Source organism: Chiloscyllium plagiosum, unplaced genomic scaffold (genome assembly GCF_037043375.1).
Source record: "Chiloscyllium plagiosum isolate Xiang-an unplaced genomic scaffold, Cpla_swu_hap1 HiC_scaffold_5, whole genome shotgun sequence".
Lineage (NCBI taxonomy): Eukaryota > Metazoa > Chordata > Chondrichthyes > Orectolobiformes > Hemiscylliidae > Chiloscyllium > Chiloscyllium plagiosum.
The window spans coordinates 75,158,733-75,166,295 of record NW_028270143.1 but is presented as its reverse complement, the minus strand read 5'-3'; positions in this window follow the sequence as shown (position 1 = coordinate 75,166,295).

Genomic DNA, 7,563 nt, shown 5'->3' with positions numbered 1-7,563 from the left:
GCAATAAATGCTGGCCAGCCAGCAAAGCCCACATCTCACAAAATGAATCGAAAAAAGAGTTGTCACTTCAAACACTTACACACAAACACCTCCATTTCTGAACCCCTTATAAAATTATATGTGACTTAAAGAATTTTAGATACTTTATATTCAGTTCTTAGAGATGCCTTCAGCTGGCCCCCAGGTAAATCAATAAGAACTTTGTACTTTCATTGATTCTTCTTTTTACACTACAAGCTGAGTTTTGCCTCCTTGGAATAGGATTTTAAGAAATATGAATAAAAATACATTTTCTTTCAATTTATCAAACTTAATAGTTAAAGATAGATGTTTTAGGTTTTCACCTTGATGTCACAAGCATGCATTAGTGAATCACAGGCAGGGGGCAAGTTGCCTTGCTACATATAACAACTTGGACATTCTATGCTATGCACAAACATATTAATAGACCAGTTGGATTGTCATGTTAAAGTGCCATCTGTGTAATATATATTTCCTCCTTTTCTTTCCATTATCCTCATCTTAAATATGAACAACCTTACTGACTTGCATTTCCTTTTCCCTGTGCAAAAAACCATGGCTTGGGGGAATGGGTGGAATGGGTAATATATTTCCCTTTTCTAACAAAAATGTAAATTACTCATGGTTCTGCTCTTTCTACACCGCTCCTAATGTAAATGGTGAGTATTCACCTGATCTCACCTATTAAAAGACAATCAACATGTTCACACCCAGAGCAGCAACAATTTTGAGATCATTTGGGCAAGTTATTATTTCTTAATTAACAAAATAGATGAAATGATGGGAAGTCCAGATAGCAAACTTAATATTGTGCCTGTTCCAAATTTTCTACAACTGAGTTGTTGTAATTCACAACTTGATTTGCCCCAACACTCACCAGACCTGAAGCATATTAGATACAATATATCATTATCATTTTAGCCTATATGTTCATGTATCACAAAATAAAATTCTATTTAATAAAATACTGTTGTGAGTAGAGCTGAAAATGTGTTGCTGGAAAAGCGCAGCAGGTCAGGCAGCATCCAGGAAACAGAAGAATCGGCGTTTCGGGCATAAGCCCTTGTTCCTGAAGAAGGGCTTATGCCCGAAACGTCGATTCTCCTGTTCCCTGGATGCTGCCTGACCTGCTGCGCTTTTCCAGCAACACATTTTCAGCTCTGATCTCCAGCATCTGCAGACCTCACTTTCTCCTACTGTTGTGAGTAGACAATAGAAGTTGAGCAAATGTTATCATTTTGTAGCTTTTACTGTGTAAAACAGGGAGACATTGGTGCATATATAACTGTACATGCAGTGATAAAATGTGTTATAATGTCTTAGAGAGCATACTTGAGCTGTGGCCTTTTCTATAGTTTATTGTGAAAAGTTCTATCATTTCACTCATAACTAACAGAACACTTGTATGTGCAATAAAGAATCACTGACTTGAATTTGTGAGCATTAATTTCTCAGTTCTAAATTCAATGTTCATAAATTTAAATGAATAATGTTTGTGTGAATAATTAACACATGCTTTGAATATATGAATAGTCAAAGCAATTAGTAGTTTCATAGAGGTAGTTTCTCAAATGCCGCGACATCGCAAGCTAAAGGCAAGGCATTTGATCCATTTTAGCTTATCCATTCAGAATAAACCTATAATCCCCCATTACAACAACAAACTGAATCTTAAATGGTTCAGGACTTCTGCTTCCACTAGATTGCCCACTGTTGAATACTTTTGACATGAAAACTTTTCCAAATCATTCCTAAATTTGTTAGCTTTGTTGATTGATATATTAGGATTGTTTGCTACTAGTATTATCTACATTTTTGTCCATTTTGAAATACTTTTTACTTGTCTATGTTAACCTTTATCAACAGTTGTTCCTTCAATATTTTATCTAACTGATTTGGTAGATTCCGAGCTGTCCCCTTTGGATTTTCTTTCCCCTTTACCACATCGGTACTATCTCCTGTCCTCACAATTCTACGCTCAAACCTGAGGGGTCCTTGTGCTGCAATGGGAATGTCATAATTTGGCCAAACAGGTCAAATATCAATTTATAAATCTTTCATTTTGCTTAGGGCATGCTGTAGAAGTGGGAGATTTCCCTGGTCAGAACTATGCGGTTGTTGCAGCAAGGGTCTGTTCCCACACTGTAAGTAATCTAATCTAATCTAATCTAGTAATCTAACAGTCTCCTCACGTTAAAAGGTTCCATGTGCAGGCAAGGTAAGAGAGGCAGGCAGGTAGTGTCTCCTGTGGCTATCTCTATTTCAAACAAGTATGCCATTTTGGAAAATGTAGGGGGTGATGGATTCTCAGGGGAATGTAGCACGAACAGTCAAGTTTCTGGTTTCGAGACTGGCTCTAATGCAATGAGAGGTACATTGGGTTCCAAGAGATCAGTTGTGTGAGGGGACTCTCTAGTCCGAGGCACAGACAGATGTTTCTGTGGCCAGCAATGAAAAATCAGAATGGTGTGTTGCTTCCCTGGTACCAGGATCAAGGATGTCTCAGAGAGGGTGCAGAATGTTTCCAAGAAGGAGGGAGCCCAGCAGGAGGTCATTGTACACATTGGAACCAACGATATAGGAAGGGAAAAGGTTGAGATTCTGAAGGGAGAAGACAGAGGGATAGGCAGGAATTTAAAAAGGAGGTCCTTGAGAGTAGTAATATCTGGATTACTCCCAACACTATGAGCTAGTGAGGGTAGGAATAAGAGGATAGAGCAGATGAATGCATGGCTGAGGAGCTGGTGCAGGGGAGAAGAGTTCACATTTTTGGATCATAGGAATCTCTTCTGGGGTAGCATTGTACAAGAAGGATAGATTGCACCTAAATTGGAAGGGAACTAATTTACTGGCAGGGTGATTTGCTAGAGCTGCTCGGATGGATTTAAACGAGTAAGGTGGAGGGGAGATCCCAGGGATATAGTGAGGAAAGAGATCAATCTGAGACTGGTACAGTTGAGAAAAGAAGCGAGTCAAACAGTCAGGACAGGCATGGACAAAGCAGAGAACAAGGTAGGACTGATAAATTAGACTGCTTTTATTTCAATGCAAGAGGCCTAACAGAGAAAGCAATGAACGCAGGACATAGTTAGGAACATGGGACTGGGATGTCATAGCAATTACAGAAATGTGGCTCAGAGATGGACAGGACTGGCAGCTTAATGTTCTAGGATACAAATGCTTACAGGAAGGTCAGAAAGGGAGACAAGAGAGCAGGGGGAGTGGCATTTCTGATAGGGGATAGCATTACAGCTGTGCTGAGGGAGGATATTCCCGGAAATACATCCACGGAGGCTATTTGGGTGGAACTGAGAAATAAGAAAGGAATGATCACCTTTTTGGGATTGTATTGTAGACCCCCTAATAATCAGAGGGAAATTGAGAAGCAAATTTGTAAGGAGATCTCAGCTATCTGTAAGAACAATAGGATGGTTATGGTAGGGGATTTTAACTTTCAAAATGTAGACTGGGACTGCCATAGTGTTAAGGGTTTAGATGGAGAGGAATTTGTTAAGTGTTTACAAGAAAATTTTCTGATTCAGTATGTGGATGTACCTACTAGAGAAGGTGCAAAACATGACCTACTGTTGGAAAATAAAGGCAGGGCAGGTGACTGAGGTGTCAGTGGGGGAGCACTTTGGGGCCAGCGACTATAATTCTATTAGTTTTAAAAGAGTGATGGAAAAGGATAGACCAGTTCTGAAAGTTGAAATTCTAAATTGGAAAAAGGCCAATTTTGACAGTATTGGGTAAGAACTTTCAAAGCTGAAAATGTGTTGCTGGAAAAGCGCAGCAGGTCAGTCAGCATCCAAGGAACAGGAGAATCGACGTTTCGGGCATAAGCCCTTCTTCAGGAAGGGCTTATGCCCGAAACGTCGATTCTCCTGTTCCTTGGATGCTGCCTGACCTGCTGCGCTTTTCTAGCAACATATTTTCAGCTCTGATCTCCAGCATCTGCAGTCCTCACTTTCTCCTCTAAGAACTTTCAAAAGCTGATTGGAGGCAGCTTTTCACAGGAAAAGGGACTGCTGGAAAATGGGAAGCCTTCAGAAATGAGATAACAAGAGTCCAGAGACCTATATATTTCTGTAAGGGTGAAAGGAAAGGCTGGTAGGCATAGGGAATGCTGGATGACTAACGAAATTGAGTGTTTGGTTAAGTAAAAGAAGGAAGCATATGTCAGGTATAGACAGGATAGATCAAGTGAATCCTTAGAAGAGTATAAAGGCAGTAGGAGTATACTTAAGAGGGAAATCAGGAGGGCAAAAAGGGGACATGAGATAGCTTTGGCAAATAGGATTAAAGATAATCCAAAGGGTTTTTACAAATACATTAAAGACAAAAGGGTAACCAGGGAGAGAATAGGGCCCCTCAAAGATCAGCAAGGCGGCCTTTGTGTTGAGCTGCAGGAGATGGCGGAGATACTAAACGAGTATTTTGCATCAATGTTTACTGTGGAAAAAGACATGGAAGATATAGAATGTAGAGAAAAAAAGATGGTGACATCTTGAAAAATGTCCATATTTTAGAGGAGGAAGTGCTGGATGTTTTGAAAAGCATAAAAGTGGTCAAGTCCCCAAGTAACAAAGAGGATTGATGAGGGCAGAGCAGTAGACGTGATCTATGTGAACGTTCTATAAGGCGTTCAACAAGGTTCTCCATGGGAGACTGGTTAGCAAGGTTAGATCTCATGGAATACGGGGACAACTAGCCATTTGGATACAGAAGGTGGTGGTGGAGGGTTGTTTTTCAACTGGAGGCCTGTGATTGGTGGAGTGCCACAAGGATGGGTGCTGGGTCCACTACCTTTCGTCATTTATATAAATAATTTGGATGTGAGCATAAGAGGAATATTTAGTAAGTTTGCAGACGACACCAAAATTGGAGGTGTAGTGAATAGTGAAGAAGGTTACCTTAGATTACAATGGGATCTTGATCAGATGGGCCAATGGGTTGAGGAGTGGCAGATGGAGTTTAATTTAGATAAATGCGAAGTGCTGCATTTTGGGAAAGCAAATCTTAGCAGGACTTATACACTTAATGGTAAGGTCTTAGGGAGTGTTGCTGAACAAAGAGACTTTGGAATGCATGTTCATAGCTCCTTGAAAGTGGAGTCTCAGGTAGAGAGGATAGTGAAGAAAACGTTTGGTATGCTTTCCTTTATTGCTCAGAGTATTGAGTACAGGAGTTGGGAAGTCATGTTGCAGCTGTACAGGACATTGGTTAGGCCGCTGTTGGAATATTGCAAGCAATTCTGGTTTCCTTCCTATGCGGAAGGATGTTGTGAAATTTGAAAGGGTTTGGAAAAGAGTTACAAAGACATTGCCAGGGTTGGAGGATTTGAGCTATAGGTAGAGGCTGAACAGGCTGGGACTCTTCTCCTGGAGCAATGGAGGATGAGGGGTGACCTTATAGTGGTTTATAAAATTATGAGGGGCATGGATAGGATAAATAAACGAAGTCTTTTCCCTGGGGTGGGAGAGTCCAGAATTAGAGGGCATATGTTTAGGTTGAGAGGGGAAAGATATAAAAGAGACCTAAGGGGCAACGTTTTCACTCAGGGGGTGGTATATGTATGAAATGAGCTGCCAGAGGAAGTGGTGGAGGCTAGTACAATTGCAACATTTAAGTGGCATTTGGATGGATATATGAATAGGAGGGGTTTGGAGGGATATGGGCCGGGTGCTGGCAGGTGGGACTAGATTGGGTTGGGATATCTGGTCGGCATGAACGAGTTGGACCGAAGGGTCTGTTTCCATGCTGTACATCTCTATGACTCTGTGACTCTATGTGCAGGTTCTTGCCATGTGCAAGCAACATCCTCATTCTGAAGGGCTACCACACAAACTCCCAATCCTGAATTCAATATAATCTTGCAAGTTCAATCAGCTTCCACTGATCCTCCAAATTGAAGTGCTTAATAAGTTGCGTTTGAAACATTACGGATTCCAGCACTACATGGTTTATCATAAGAAAAGGTGACCTTATCTTCAAGATAATTTAATCTATCTGTGCAAATCCAAACTGTGACATTAAAATGAATTCAGTTATGCCTAGCAGAACATTTAATATTAATTATTTTGCAGCACAATTATTGAAGGACCTGTATCAATATGGCTTTGTCCAAGTCTTGATGACAGTGACATTACAAGACTTGTAAAACTGGTTAACATGTATTTGACTGGTTACATTGCAGGAAAGCTGGCTTTAAAGACATGTCACATGAGAATATAAATACTTTGGTGCATTTAATTTAGTTTAACTGTGTTCAATCTGTGATTGGTAGTCTCTAACTGACATTTGGAAATTAAAATGCTCACATAACAAGTTGTTCAGTTTACAGTTAAGTATATAATTAAAAACTTAATTTGAACTAAAACAAGTAGTTTCAGGAATAGCTTACACCTGCTGAATCACTTTTGGAATGTACAGAAAAAACGATAATGGTACTCATGGATATAACAAATGCAAAAAAGTGATATTTGGCTGGAACTGACAATAACAGTTGATACATCAGCTTTCTGGATTCAAATCTGACTTAGCAGCAAAACCAGGAGGTGATGATAAGTGAAAAAAAACCCAGCAGAGGCGGAAAGAGTAGTAAACAGTTGAATACTACAGAGACCTGAATAATAGATACCCATTGCTCAGCCTTGTATTCTTGTAATATTGTAAGGTTTAATCATGACAACAAGCCACATTGCCTTGTAATGTTTCTGAGGGGCATTGATAACAAGAAATATAAACTACCTCAATATTTGGGCCAGGGTAATGGCACATTGGTTTTGAATAACAAAAGTTTATTGATTTTAGAAGAGCAAACAAGACAATGCACTTGAAGAAGAGTATCAAAGTGAAAATTTATGCTGTAATATGGCCAGAATCACCACGCAAGGGAATAAATCAGTGCCACCTGTAATATTTTTTGGTTCCAAAATTCCAGCTTCAAAGCTCATTACATATGGAGATCAATTTGAAATCATAGAATTATAGGAAGCTTTACTGGTGAGTTTACTGCACTGGTCTCTTGTTTTCTTTCCATGGCCTTGCTCCTTTTATCTTTGTAATCGCTTCCTGCTCTTCTGCAGCTCCAAGATCATTATAGTCCTATAATTCTGGTTTTTTGGATTAACTTTCGACATCTTCCCACAGCTGCCAAAAAATTTGGCATTCTCTCCCTAACCCATCCATCCCTCTCCTGTTTTAACATAGACTTCTCAAAACCTGTCATTGTGCTGAATTTATTGATAATGACTTCTGTGAACAATTTGGAACCTATTATTATGCAAATGACACCAAAGAAATGTAAGTTATTATTCTGTGTCATCTGCTGAGCTAGTTTCGGGTTCTGTAGTTAGAGGATATAGTTGACTCGTTGCCACTTAGAAGTAGAAGTAGAGCAGGAGGCTGGAAGAACACGGTAAGCCAGGCAGCATTAGGAGGTGGAGAAGTCAATCTCTGCCAGTGCCACCTCCTGATGCTGCCTGGTTTGCCATGTTCTTCCAGCTTCCTGCTTTACTTTTACTTCTAAGCAACAACAGG